Source organism: Cherax quadricarinatus, chromosome 37 (genome assembly GCF_038502225.1).
Source record: "Cherax quadricarinatus isolate ZL_2023a chromosome 37, ASM3850222v1, whole genome shotgun sequence".
Taxonomy (NCBI): domain Eukaryota; kingdom Metazoa; phylum Arthropoda; class Malacostraca; order Decapoda; family Parastacidae; genus Cherax; species Cherax quadricarinatus.
The window spans coordinates 2010093-2025991 of NC_091328.1; the positions used below are offsets into that span (position 1 = coordinate 2010093).

General features: G+C 43.2%; 1 protein-coding gene across 2 annotated transcripts in view; it reads left to right on the forward strand.

Moving 5' to 3' along the window:
* Positions 1 to 15899, forward strand: part of mAChR-A (muscarinic Acetylcholine Receptor, A-type) — a 346594-nt gene that overhangs the window by 228594 nt on the left and 102101 nt on the right. The gene's annotated exons all lie outside the window — the stretch shown is intronic.

Genomic DNA, 15899 nt, shown 5'->3' on the forward strand with positions numbered 1-15899 from the left:
CTCTCCAATATTAATCTCTGCTCACAACAAAGTTGATAGCTGGAAGATGTACATTGGTTGTTTACTATCCGCTTAGAATCAATAAAATATTTAAAAAATAAACTAGGAACGCATCAAAGCACTATAATGATTCTCTCAGCAAGGGAGAAATATTTTTTTGAATATATTAATTGAAAAATACTTGAAGGGATGGTTCCTAATCATTAAACTGTCATAACAACTTACTGGTGTGGAAGGTATGTCCAGGATGAGTGGAATACAGTGTCACATCAGTGGTACAAGAGTGATCCAAGGTAGAGATTATCTAGGGGAGGACAGTAGATCAGTGTCTCCTGTAGATTCCTAGTCAGCTTGGAAGGGAGGACTGTGTTCGCCTGCGAGCTGTTAGCATAAATAGCCTGGTTGATCAGGAGGTGAGCAAGGTGTGTCACCGGTCTGCAGTTTAACAACGTAATAAGCCAACGTTGTTCCTCTCCCATTACCACCTGAAGGAACATTACAACATGAACAGTGTTCTGTTCTGCTACTACTGTGTGTAGTCCGTGTCTTACACGACAGTCACTCAGTGAGGTGTTGTTTTGTGTCCCTGTGACATTCCTTCACACGGGGCAGAGTTGAACATGGAGGAATGGAAGGTGTCACCCTGGGGGTGGGGAACCCTCAGTGGACCGGTGAGGATATCCTCAAGGATTGCAGAGAGGGTTGCCAGTTTGAAAGGCTCCCTTCAGGCCATCCCGGAGTTAGTTGGGGATGAGTTTATGGGAGGAATGGGAAGGCAGTCCTCTCCCACTTTGATATTCGTGTTGAGAACCAATTCTTGACCCCTCGTACAGCCTTCCAAGATGCTCCTTATTGATGCAAGCATCTTGGCTGCCTATCTTGCAAGATTCATCTCGTGATTCTTCACAGTCACTGCCGAGGAGAATCTATCATCGAGATATCAACTCTGTGTATGTATGTGTGTGTGTGTGTGTGTGTGTATGCGTGTGTGTGTACTCACCTAGTTGTACTCATAAGAACATAAGAACATAAGAAAGGAGGAACACTGCAGCAGGCCTGTTGGCCCATACTAGGCAGGTCCTTACAATTCATCCCACTAACAAACATTTAAGAACATAAGAATGTAGGAACACTGCAGAAGGCCTACTGGCCCATACGAGGCAGGTCCTTTACAATTCATCCCACTAACAAAGATTTGACCTACCCAATTTTCAATGCTACCCAAGAAATAAGCTCTGATGTGCAAGTCCCACTCAAATCCAACCCATCCCACTCATGTATTTATCCAACCTAAATTTGAAACTACCCAAAGTCCTAGCCTCAATAACCCAACTAGGTAGACTGTTCCACTCATCTACTACCCTATTTCTAAACCAATACTTTCCTATGTCCTTTCTAAATCTAAACTTATCTAATTTAAATCCATTACTGCGGGTTCTCTCTTGGAGAGATATCCTCAAGACCTTGTTAATATCCCCTTTATTAATACCTATCTTCCACTTATACACTTCGATCAGGTCTCCCCTCATTCTTCGTCTAACAAGTGAATGTAACTTAAGAGTCTTCAATCTTTCTTCATAAGGAAGATTTCTAATGCTATGTATTAATTTAGTCATCCTACGCTGAATGTTTTCTAACGAATTTATGTCCATTCTGTAATATGGCGACCAGAATTGAGCTGCATAATCTAGGTGAGGCCTTACTAATGATGTATAAAGCTGCAGTATGACCTCTGGACTTCTGTTGCTTACACTTCTTGATATAAATCCCAGTAATCTATTTGCCTTATTACGTACGCTTAGGCATTGCTGTCTTGGTTTAAGGTTGCTGCTTACCATAACCCCCAAGTCCTTTTCGCAATCTGTATGGTTAAGTTCTACATTATTTAACTTATAAGTGCTAGGGTTATGGACACTCCCGAGCTTCAGAACCTTGCATTTATCTACATTGAACTGCATCTGCCACTTTTCTGACCAAGAGTAGAGTTTGTCTAAATCCTCCTGAAGTTCCCTAACATCTACGTTTGAATCAATTATCCTACCTATCTTCGTGTCATCGGCGAATTTGCTCATATCACTAGTAATTCCTTCATCAAGATCATTGATATATATTATAAACAACAACGGGCCCAAGACTGATCCCTGTGGAACGCCACTTGTTACTGATCCCCACTCGGATTTAACCCCATTTATGGACACTCTCTGCTTCCTGTCTGTGAGCCATGATTCGATCCACGAGAGCACCCTTCCCCCAATGCCATGAGCTGCTACTTTCTTCAACAGTCTTTGGTGCGGAACTCTATCAAATGCCTTACTAAAATCTAAGTAAATAATATCAAATTCTTTATCGTGGTCAACAGCCTCAAAAGCTTTACTGAAGAAAGTTAATAAATTAGTTAGACAAGACCGGCCTCTTGTGAATCCATGCTGAGTATCATTAATCAAGCTATGCTTATCGAGATGGCTTCTTATAATCTCAGCTATAACTGACTCTAGTAATTTGCCTACAATTGAGGTCAGGCTTATTGGGCGGTAATTTGACGGTAACGACTTGTCCCCTGTTTTAAAAATAGGAATTACATTAGCCATCTTCCACATATCAGACACTGCACCTGTTTGAAGACTACTATGGGAGGAAATTGTTAGGGCCACAAGGCACGATAATGTAGTAATTCTAGGAGACTTTAACTTTAGTCATATTGATTGGAATTTCTTGACTGGGAATTTAGAATCATACGACTTCTTAGAAGTAGTTCAGGATTGTTTTCTAAAGCAGTTTGTGACAGAACCTACAAGGGGTAATAACCTGCTTGACTTAGTTCTGGCAAACAATGAATCCCTTGTTAATAATTTAGAAGTTTCAGAAGAACTGGGTGCTAGCGACCACAAATCAATTACATTTAGAATTGAATGGAAGTATGATAGTAGGGATAACTCAGTAACAGTCCCAGATTTTCGCTTAGCAGATTACGATGGGCTTAGAGAACACTTATCATCTGTTGACTGGGGTAACGAAGAGAGCTATCAATATGACAGTTTTCTGAACACAATACATGCTGCTCAAAGAACATTTATCCCTTATAAAGAAATTAGATCAAATAGAAATGACCCAAAATGGATGAATAATAGGCTGAAATATCTACTAGGGCATAAGAAAGGAATTTATAGGCGTATCAAAAGAGGCGAGGGTCATCTTATGAATCAGTATATTGACACTAAGAGGGACATTAAAAAGGGGATAAGAAAAGCTAAAAGGGACTATGAAATTAAAGTTGCTAGGGATTCTAAAACTAACCCAAAAAGTTTTTTCCAGGTATATAGAACAAAAGTCAGAGATAAGATAGGTCCCCTTAAAAATAACTATGGGCATCTTACTGACAAAGAGAATGAAATGTGCTCGATTTTAAATAATTATTTTCTCTCGGTTTTTACACAGGAAGACACTATTAGTGTTCCGGTAATTAATTTTTATAGTGGGCCAGAAGAAGATAAATTATGTAACATCATAGTCACTAGTGAAATGGTTGTGAAGCAGATAGACAGACTGAAGCAAAATAAGTCACCGGGTCCTGATGAGGTTTTTTCAAGGGTTCTAAAGGAATGCAAAATGGAAGTCTGTGAACCATTAACTAATATTTTTAATTTATCTCTTCAAACAGGTGTAGTGTCTGATATGTGGAAGATGGCTAATGTAATTCCTATTTTTAAAACAGGGGACAAGTCGTTACCGTCAAATTACCGCCCAATAAGCCTGACCTCAATTGTAGGCAAATTACTAGAGTCAATTATAGCTCAAATTATAAGAAGCCATCTCGATAAGCATAGCTTGATTAATGATACTCAGCATGGATTCACAAGAGGCCGGTCTTGTCTAACTAATTTATTAACTTTTTTCAGTAAAGCTTTTGAGGCTGTTGACAACGATAAAGAATTTGATATTATTTACTTAGATTTTAGTAAGGCATTTGATAGAGTTCCGCACCAAAGACTGTTGAAGAAAGTAGCAGCTCATGGCATTGGGGGAAGAGTGCTCTCGTGGATCGAATCATGGCTCACAGACAGGAAGCAGAGAGTGTCCATAAATGGGGTTAAATCCGAGTGGGGATCAGTAACAAGTGGCGTTCCACAGGGATCAGTCTTGGGCCCGTTGTTGTTTATAATATATATCAATGATCTTGATGAAGGAATTACTAGTGATATGAGCAAATTCGCCGATGACACGAAGATAGGTAGGATAATTGATTCAAACGTAGATGTTAGGGAACTTCAGGAGGATTTAGACAAACTCTACTCTTGGTCAGAAAAGTGGCAGATGCAGTTCAATGTAGATAAATGCAAGGTTCTGAAGCTCGGAAGTGTCCATAACCCTAGCACTTATAAGTTAAATAATGTAGAACTTAGCCATACAGATTGCGAAAAGGACTTGGGGGTTATGGTAAGCAGCAATCTTAAACCAAGACAGCAATGCCTAAGCGTACGTAATAAGGCAAATAGATTACTGGGATTTATATCAAGAAGTGTAAGCAACAGAAGTCCAGAGGTCATACTGCAGCTTTATACATCATTAGTAAGGCCTCACCTAGATTATGCAGCTCAATTCTGGTCTCCATATTACAGAATGGACATAAACTCGTTAGAAAACATTCAGCGTAGGATGACTAAATTAATACATAGCATTAGAAATCTTCCTTATGAAGAAAGATTGAAGACTCTTAAGTTACATTCACTTGTTAGACGAAGAATGAGGGGAGACCTGATCGAAGTGTATAAGTGGAAGATAGGTATTAATAAAGGGGATATTAACAAGGTCTTGAGGATATCTCTCCAAGAGAGAACCCGCAGTAATGGATTTAAATTAGATAAGTTTAGATTTAGAAAGGACATAGGAAAGTATTGGTTTGGAAATAGGGTAGTTGATGAGTGGAACAGTCTACCTAGTTGGGTTATTGAGGCTAGGACTTTGGATAGTTTCAAATTTAGGTTGGATAAGTACATGAGTGGGAGGGGTTGGATTTGAGTGGGACTTGCACATCAGAGCTTATTTCTTGGGTAACATTGAAAATTGGGTTGGTCAAATGTTTGTTAGTGGGATGAATTGTAAAGGACCTGCCTAGTATGGGCCAACAGGCCTGCTGCAGTGTTCCTCCTTTCTTATGTTCTTATGTTCTTATGTTCTTAAGAGATAAATTAAAAATATTAGTTAATGGTTCACAGACTTCCATTTTGCATTCCTTAAGAACCCTTGAAAAAACCTCATCAGGACCCGGTGACTTATTTTGCTTCAGTCTATCTGCTTCACAACCATTTCACTAGTGACTGTGATGTTACATAATTTATCTTCTTCTGATCCACTATAAAAATTAATTACCGGAATATTATTAGTGTCTTCCTGTGTAAAAACCGAGAGAAAATAATTATTTAAAATCGAGCACATTTCATTCTCTTTGTCAGTAAGATGCCCATAGTTATTTTTAAGGGGACCTATCTTATCTCTGACTTTTGTTCTATATACCTGGAAAAAACTTTTTGGGTTAGTTTTAGAATCCCTAGCAACTTTAATTTCATAGTCCCTTTTAGCTTTTCTTATCCCCCTTTTAATGTCCCTCTTAATGTCAATATACTGATTCATAAGATGACCCTCGCCTCTTTTGATACGCCTATAAATTCCTTTCTTATGCCCTAGTAGATATTTCAGCCTATTATTCATCCATTTTGGGTCATTTCTATTTGATCTAATTTCCTTATAAGGGATAAACGTTGTTTGAGCAGCATGTATTGTGTTCAGAAAACTGTCATATTGATAGCTCTCTTCGTTACCCCAGTCAACAGATGATAAGTGTTCTCTAAGCCCATCCTAATCTGCTAAGCGAAAATCTGGGACTGTTACTGAGTTATCCCTACTATCATACTTCCATTCAATTCTACATGTAATTGATTTGTGGTCGCTAGCACCCAGTTCCTCTGAAACTTCTAAATTATTAACAAGGGATTCATTGTTTGCCAGAACTAAGTCAAGCAGGTTATTACCCCTTGTAGGTTCTGTCACAAACTGCTTCAAAAAACAATCCTGAACTACTTCTAAGAAATCGTATGATTCTAAATTCCCAGTCAAGAAATTCCAATCAATATGACTAAAGTTAAAGTCTCCTAGAATTATTACATTATCGTGCCTTGTGGCCCTAACAATTTCCTCCCATAGTAGTCTCCCCTGGTCCCTATCTAAATTTGGGGGACGGTATATCACACCTAAAATTAATTTTTCATGTCCCTCTGAAAATTCTATCCAAACAGACTCTGTATGTGTTACTTCAGACTTAATACCCGTTTTTATGCAACAGTTCAAGCGATCTCGGACATACAATGCCACCCCACCCCCCTTCCCGATACTTCTATCTACTTGGAACAATTTAAAACCCTGAATGTGACATTCTGCAGGCATGTCCCGACTTTTTGAATTAAACCACGTCTCAGTAATGGCAAATACATCTATGTTACCTGCACTAGCAACTAGTCTCAACTCGTCCATCTTATTCCTAGCACTGCGACTATTTGTGTAATAAATATTTAATGACCCTCCTATCTCTTTACACTTTCTGCTCCTTTCTGTTATTCCACTAAACTTATTACTGTCCTTGTCAATTAGTGCCACTGGCTTTCCAATATCCACCTCATTTTGCCTATTACTAGTTCTCCTAGTACTCATGTTACTACCCTGCGACTTCACAGTTTTCCCGCCAAAACCCATACCACTAACTATTCCTAGTTTAAAGACCTAACAGCTCCCTCCACTGCGTTGGCCAGTGCTCCCACCCCACACCTAGATAAGTGAACCCCATCCCTGGCATACATGTCATTTCTGCCATAGAAGAGGTCCCAGTTGTCAATGAATGTTACCGCATTTTCCTTACAGTATTTGTCCAGACAGCAATTGACACCAATTGCCCTGGACAACCATTCATTTCCAACTCCTCTCCTTGGCAAAATACCACATATGACAGGGTTCCCACCCTTCCTCCTAATTATCTCTATTGCTGACCTATACCTGCTAATCAGGTCCTCACTCCTACGTCTGCCAACATCGTTGCCTCCAGCACTGAGACAGATAATAGGATTGCTCCCATTACCTCTCATGATGTCATCCAGACGGCTAACAATATCCTTCATCCCAGCCCCAGGAAAACACACTCTCTGCCTCCTACTCCTATCCTTCAAGCAGAATGCCCTATCCATGTACCTAATCTGACTATCCCCAACAACAACAATGTTTTTACCTTCCTTGGCGTCGTCCGTCGTGATGCTCCGAGTAGTCGACTCACATTCGCCAGGTAGCATTACACCACTTGTAGAATTCGTCAAGACGTTCTCGATGGTCTTCGTTGGGGTTTCTAGGGATGTCTTACTCACGTCTGCCAATGCTTCTTTGGTGCTCGTTGTGGCATTCCCAGCAGAACACTCACATTCGTCAGGTAGCACCGAGAATGAGTTGGAAGTTTCCACGGTAGTCTTATGGTTTCTCGTTGTTTCCGCCTCTCCAACCGTTTTCTTGATCTTCAGCTTGGTTCCATGTTGCCCGGCCACTGACCAAGCTCCCCTCTTAACCTGGGGACTCACAACAGGAGGATTACTACGAATCCTCTTGTTCTCCTCCGTTAATCGCCGTATCTCCAGTTTAGCAACTCTGAGTTCTTCTCTCAGCTGCTGGTAAAGCTGCTCAAGAGAGGGCATCCTGGTTCAGATTCACAGAGAGCACACAAACAGGTCTTCACAGAGCTAAGTACACGTCACCACTGGGCTAAGTACACGTCACCACTGAGCTAAGTACACGTCACCACTGAGCTAAGTACACGTCACCACAGCTAAGTACACGTCACCACTGAGCTAAGTACACGTCACCACTGAGCTAAGTGCACGTCACCACTGAGCTAAGTACACGTCACCACGTCTAATGCTATGTATTAATTTAGTCGTCCTACGCTGAATGTTTTCTACGGAATTTATGTCCATTCTGTAATATGGAGACCAGAACTGAGCTGCATATTCTAGGTGAGGTCTTACTAATGATGTATAAAGCTGCAGTATGACCTCTGGACTTCTGTTGCTTACACTTCTTGATATAAATCCCAGTAATCTATTTGCCTTATTGCGTACGCTTAGGCATTGCTGTCTTGGTTTAAGGTTGCTGCTTACCATAAACAAACTCCCAAGTACAGTTATAGAGGCCAGAACGTTGTGTAGCTTTAAAAATAGGTTGGATAAATACATGAGTGGGTGTGGGTGGGTGTGAGTTGGACCTGATTAGCTTGTGCTACCAGGACGGTTGCCGTGTTCCTCCCTTAAGTCAAGGTGACCTGACCTGACTAGGTTGGGTGCATTGGCTTAAGCCCGTAGGAGACTTGGACCTGCCTCGCATGGGCCAGTAGGCCTGCTGCAGTGTTCCTTCGTTCTTATGTTCTTATGTTCATATAACCCCAAAGTCCTTTTCGCAATCTGTATGGCTAAGTTCTACATTATTTAACTTATAAGTGCTAGGGTTATGGACACTCCCGAGCTTCAGAACCTTGCATTTATCTACATTGAACTGCATCTGCCACTTTTCTGACCAAGAATAGAGTTTGTTTAAATCCTCCTGAAGTTCCATAACATCTACGTTTGAATCAATTATCCTACCTATCTTTGTGTCATCGGCGAATTTGCTCATATCACTAGTAATTCCCTCATCAAGATCATTGATATATATTATAAACAACAACGGGCCCAAGACTGATCCCTGTGGAACGCCACTTGTTACAAATCCCCACTCGGATTTAACCCCATTTATGGACACTCTTTGCTTCCTGTCAGTGATCCATGACTCGATCCACGAGAGCACTTTTCCCTCAATGCCATGAGCTGCCACTTTCTTTAACAGTCTATGGTGCGGAACTCTATCAAAAGCCTTACTAAAATCTAAGTAAATAATATCAAATTCTTTATCGTGGTCAACAGCCTCAAAAGCTTTACTGAAGAAAGTTAATAAATTAGTTAGACAAGACCGGCCTCTTGTGAATCCATGCTGAGTATCATTAATCAAGCTATGCTTATCGAGATGGCTTCTTATAATCTCAGCTATAATTGACTCTAGTAATTTGCCTACAATTGAGGTCAGGCTTTGGGAGGTAATTTGACGGTAACGACTTGTCCCCTGTTTTAAAAATAGGAATTACATTAGCCATCTTCCACATATCAGACACTACACCTGTTTGAAGAGATAAATTAAAAATATTAGTTAATGGTTCACAGAGTTCCATTTTGCATTCCTTAAGAACCCTTGAAAAAACCTCATCAGGACCCGGCGACTTATTTTGCTTCAGTCTGTCTATCTGCTTCACAACCATTTCACTAGTGACTGTGATGTTACATAAATTATCTTCTTCTAGCCCACTATAAAAATTAATTACTGGAATATTGTTAGTGTCTTCCTGTGTAAAAACTGAGAGAAAATAATTATTAAAAATCGAGCACATTTCATTCTCTTTGTCAGTAAGGTGTCCATAGTTATTTTTAAGGGGACCTATCTTATCTCTAACATTTGTTCTATAGACCTGGAGAAAACTTTTTGGGTTAGTTTTAGAATCCCTAGCAACTTTAATTTCATAGTCCCTTTTAGCTTTTCTTATCCCCTTTTTAATGTCCCTCTTAATGTCAATATACTGATTCATAAGATGACCCTCACCTCTTTTGGTACGCCTATAAATTCCTTTCTTATGCCCTAGTAGATATTTGAGCCTATTATTCATCCATTTTGGGTCATTTCTATTTGATCTAATTTCTTTATATGGGATAAACGTTCTTTGAGCAGCATGTATAGTGTTCAGAAAACTGTCTTATTGATAGCTCTCTTCGTTACCCCAGTCAACAGATGATAAGTGTTCTCTAAGCCCATCGTAATCTGCTAAGCGAAAATCTGGGACTGTTACTGAGTTATCGCTACTATCATACTTCCATTCAATGCTTAATGTAATTGATTTGTGGTCGCTAGCACCCAGTTCCTCTGAAATGTCTAAATTATTAACAAGGGATTCATTGTTTGCCATAACTAAGTCAAGCAGGTTATTACCCCTTGTAGGTTCTGTCACAAACTGCTTCAAAAAACAATCCTGAACTACTTCTAAGAAGTCGTATGATTCTAAATTCCCAGTCAAGAAATTCCAATCAATATGACTAAAGTTAAAGTCTCCTAGAATTACTACATTATCGTGCCTTGTGGCCTTAACAATTTCCTCCCATAGTAGTCTCCCCTGGTCCCTATCTAAGTTTGGGGGACGGTATATCACTCCTAAAATCAGTTTTTCATGCCCCTCTGAAAATTCTATCCAAACAGACTCTGTATGTGTTACTTCAGACTTAATACCCGTTTTTATGCAACAGTTCAAGCGATCTCGGACATACAATGCCACCCCACCCCCCCTTCCCGATACTTCTATCTACTTGGAACAATTTAAAACCCTGAATGTGACATTCCGCAGGCATGTCCCGACTTTTTGAATTAAACCACGTCTCAGTTAAGGCAAATACATCAATGTTACCTGCACTAGCAACTAATCTCAACTCGTCCATATTATTCCTAGCACTACGGCAATTAGCATAATAAACATTGAAAGACTCTCCTTTCTCTTTACCCTTCCTGCTCATTTCTGTTTTTCTACTAAACCTATTACTGTCCTTATCACCCAAAGTCCCTGGCTTTTCAATATCTACCTCCTTCTGCTTATTACTAGTTCCCCTAGAACTCGTAATATTACTACACTGGGACTTCACTGTTTTCCTGCCAAAACCCATACCACTAACTATTCCTAGTTTAAAGTCCTAATTGCTCCCTCCACTGCAGTTGCCAGTGCTACCACCCCAGACCTAGATAAGTGAACCCCATCCCTGGCATACATGTCATTTCTGCCATAGAAGAGGTCCCAGTTGTCAATGAATGTTACCGCATTTTCCTTACAGTATTTGTCCAGCCAGCAATTGACACCAATTGCCCTGGGCAACCATTCATTTCCAACTCCTCTCCTTGGCAAAATACCACATATGACAGGGTTCCCACCCTTACTCCTAATTATTTCTATTGCTGACCTATACCTGCTAATCAGGTCTTCACTCCTACGTCTGCCAACATCGTTGCCTCCAGCACTGAGACAGATAATAGGATTGATCCCATTACCTCTCATGATGTCATCCAGACGGCTAACAATATCCTCCATCCCGGCCCCAGGAAAGCAAACTCTCTGTCTCCTACTCCTGTCCTTCAAGCAGAACGCCCTATCCATATACCTAACTTGGCTATCCCCAACAACAACAATATTCGTACCTTCCTTAATGTCTTTCGTCGTGACGTTCCCAGTAGTCGACTCACATTCGTCGGGTAGCACTGAGAATGTATTAGATGTTTCCACAATAGTTTCCACGGCAGTCTCTTTCTTCTTCATCGTTTCTATCTTTCCATTCGTCTTCTTGATCGTCAACTTCGTTCCCTGCTGTCTAGCCACTGACCAGTTTCCCTTCTTGACCCGAGGACTCAAAACAGGAGGACTACTACGAATCTTCTTGCTTCGATTCGTAGAGAGCGCGCAAACAGGTCTTCACAGAGCTAAGTACACGTCAACACTGCGCAAAAGCCAACTCAATCAGGAGCTACTTCGCAGCACGTCCGCACGGCCCAATAGCGATGCGAACACATCACCTAGTTAAGGTTGCAGGGGTCGAGTCCGAGCTCCTGGCCCGTGTGTGTGTGTGTGTGTGTGTGTGTATGTATGTGTGTGTGTGTGTGTGTATGTGTGTGTGTGTGTGTGTATGTGTGTGTGTGCGTGTGTGTGTCTGTGTCATTCTCTTTCCATCTTCATCATCTCTCTCTTCCGTTCCATCTCCTTCCTTTTCCAACTCCTGCTCCTGCTCCTCCTCTTCCTCTTGCTCTCACCTTGCCTGTGGCATCAGTGCCTCTCGCTGCCGTAATTAAACACAGGTGGAGATGTGTCCCGGACTCTCCCTATTGTCGCACACCTTTGACTCTGTATTTCTCATTTTTATTATTATTGTTATTCTCATCGCCCATTTCCGAGTGGGTGCTGCTTCTGTCCTGGTACCTGCGTCACACTGAGCCTGGTACCTGCGTCACACTGAGCCTGGTACCTGCGTCACACTGAGCCTGGTACCTGCGTCACATTGAACCTGGTACTTGCGTCACACTGGGTCTTGTACCTGAGTTACACTGGGTCTGGTACCTGCCTTACACTGGGTCTAGTACCTGCGTCTTACCGGGCCTGGTATTTGCATCACAAAGAGCCTTGTGTTTGGGTCACGCAAGGGACACGTACCTGCGTCATACTGGTCCTGGTACCTGCGTCACACACGGCCTGGTGTTTGCCTCACACCGGGCCTGGTGTTTACGTTACAAAGCGCCTTGTGTTTGCGTCACACAGGGGTCACGTATCTGCGTCACACTGGTCCTTCTCTCAGCTCCCTCCTTCATCATCTTCTACCTTTATTCCTCCTTTCTTGGGGGGGGGGGGGGAGGGGATTTCTCTGTCAGGAAAAAACTGAGTGGGGCGACAGAGACTCGTGAAGACTTGTCAGGTAGCACGAGAGGGGTTGAGGGGACGAGGAGGACGAGGCCGAGGGGAAGAGGGGTTGATTGTGTCTTCAGGGGAAGGGGAGGAGGCATGGGGAAGGGTGATGGGACGGGTAGAGAGCGAGACACACACAGATGGGTACAATAACTAGCTAGCTAGTGCTAGCCAGGCGCTCGCTGCTGCCTTCAGTAATTCATCAACTCCGACATGAAATGAACGGTGGAAAAATGGACACAGATTCAGTACAGTGCGATCCTTTATTGACTGCGTTTCGCCCACACAGTGAGCTTCATCAAGTGACAAACAGATGTACCTGGGTATAGAGTACACGAGTATATACAGTGTAGAGAGTCAGGTGGACAATGTTGGGCAGGTTGTATTTGATAGGTCCGGCGTAGGTCCCTCTCAGACACCCAACACTCTCCACCTGACTCTAAGTTACATATACTCATGTGCCCTTTATCCAGTAATACCAGAACCACCACCACCAGCACCACCACCAGCACCACCACCACCAGCACCACCACCAGCACCACCAGCACCAACACCATCACCAACACCATCAGCACCACCAACACCACCAATACCACCAACACCCTAGACACGTAATCCACAGTCTGCCTTAACGATCAACGGCCTCTATCACCTGGTTAACTGGTGACAACTATCGTCCCTGGAACATCAACTTGCAGAGTCAGGAACCTGTCTTGTGAACACCGAACTCTGTCCTCCAGGCCCCTCCCTCATCCCCTCCCCCTATCCTCCAACGCCCTCTCCCACCCCCTATCCTCCCTAACTCTCTCCCTCTACTATCATCCCTAGTCCTCTCTTTCCCCTATCCTCCCAAACCCTCTCCCTTCCCTGCCCTCCCTAGTCGTCTCCTTTCCCTGTTCTCCCTAGCCCTCTCCCTCCTCAATCATCCCTAGTCCTCTCCCTACCCTATCCTCCCTCGCCTTCTCCCTTCCATGCCCTCTCTAGCCCTCTCCTTCCCCTATCCTCCCTAGTCATCTCCCTCTCACATCCTCCAGTTTTCTTCTCATCCCCATGCTTTCTCTCTCTCTCTCTCTCTCTCTCTCTCTCTCTCTCTCTCTCTCTCTCTCTCTCTCTCTCTCTCTCTCTCTCTCTCTCTCTCTCTCTCTCTCTCTCTATCATTCCATCTCCACTTTTCCTCCTCTTATAACTTCCACTTGCTGCAATTGTTATTTTTTTTTTAGCTCAGAAATGGGCCGTTTAGGCAGTTAGATTTGTGTGTGTGTGTGTGTGTGTGTGTGTGTGTACTCACCTAGTTGTACTCACCTAGTTGAGGTTGCGGGGGTCGAGTCCGAGCTCCTGGCCCCGCCTCTTCACTGATCGCTACTAGGTCACTCTCCCTGAGCCGTGAGCTTTATCGTACCTCTGCTTAAAGCTATGTATGGATCCTGCCTCCACTACATCGCTTCCCAAACTATTCCACTTACTGACTACTCTGTGGCTGAAGAAATACTTCCTAACATCCCTGTGATTCATCTGTGTCTTTAGCTTCCAACTGTGTCCCCTTGTTACTGTGTCCAATCTCTGGAACATCCTGTTTTTGTCCACCTTGTCAATTCCTCTCAGTATTTTGTATGTCGTTATCATGTCCCCCCTATCTCTCCTGTCCTCCAGTGTCGTCAGGTTGATTTCCCTTAACCTCTCCTCGTAGGACATACCTCTTAGCTCTGGGACTAGTCTTGTTGCAAACCTTTGCACTTTCTCTAGTTTCTTTACGTGCTTGGCTAGGTGTGGGTTCCAAACTGGTGCCGCATACTCCAATATGGGCCTAACGTATACGGTGTACAGGGTCCTGAACGATTCCTTATTAAGATGTCGGAATGCTGTTCTGAGGTTTGCTAGGCGCCCATATGCTGCAGCAGTTATTTGGTTGATGTGCGCTTCAGGAGATGTGCCTGGTGTTATACTCACCCCAAGATCTTTTTCCTTGAGTGAGGTTTGTAGTCTCTGACCCCCTAGACTGTACTCCGTTTGCGGCCTTCTTTGCCCTTCCCCAATCTTCATGACTTTGCACTTGGTGGGATTGAACTCCAGGAGCCAATTGCTGGACCAGTTCTGCAGCCTGTCCAGATCCCTTTGTAGTTCTGCCTGGTCTTCGATCGAGTGTATTCTTCTCATCAACTTCACGTCATCTGCAAACAGGGACACCTCAGAGTCTATTCCTTCCGTCATGTCGTTCACAAATACCAGAAACAGCACTGGTCCTAGGACTGACCCCTGCGGGACCCCGCTGGTCACAGGTGCCCACTCTGACACCTCGCCACGTACCATGACTCGCTGCTGTCTTCCTGACAAGTATTCCCTGATCCATTGTAGTGCCTTCCCTGTTATCCCTGCTTGGTCCTCCAGTTTTTGCACCAATCTCTTGTGTGGAACTGTGTCAAACGCCTTCTTGCAGTCCAAGAAAATGCAATCCACCCACCCCCTCTCTCTCTTGTCTTACTGCTGTCACCATGTCATAGAACTCCAGTAGGTTTGTGACACAGGATTTCCCGTCCCTGAAACCATGCTGGCTGCTGTTGATGAGATCATTCCTTTCTAGGTGTTCCACCACTCTTCTCCTGATAATCTTCTCCATGATTTTGCATACTATACATGTCAGTGACACTGGTCTGTAGTTTAATGCTTCATGTCTGTCTCCTTTTTTAAAGATTGGGACTACATTTGCTGTCTTCCATGCCTCAGGCAATCTCCCTGTTTCGATAGATGTATTGAATATTGTTGTTAGGGGTACACATAGCGCCTCTGCTCCCTCTCTCAATACCCATGGGGAGATGTTATCTGGCCCCATTGCCTTTGAGGTATCTAGCTCACTCAGAAGCCTCTTCACTTCTTCCTCGGTTGTGTGCACTGTGTCCAGCACTTGGTGGTGTGCCCCACCTCTCCGTCTTTCTGGAGTCCCTTCTGTCTCCTCTGTGAACACTTCTTTGAATCTCTTGTTGTGTGTGTGTGTGTGTGTGTGTGTGTGTGTGTGTGTGTGTGTATGTGCGTGTGTGTGTGTGAGGCTCTCTTCCTCATTCCTCCCTCCTCACACACACCTGTCACAGGTAACACAACTCACACACCTGTCACAGGTAACACAACTCACACACCTGTCATAGGTAACACAACTCACACACCTGTCACAGGTAGCACAATTCACACACCTGCCTCAGGTAACACAACTCACACACCTGCCTCAGGTAACACAACTCACACACCTGCCTCAGGTAACACAACTCACACACCTGCCTCAGGTAACACAACTCACACACCTGCCTCAGGTAAC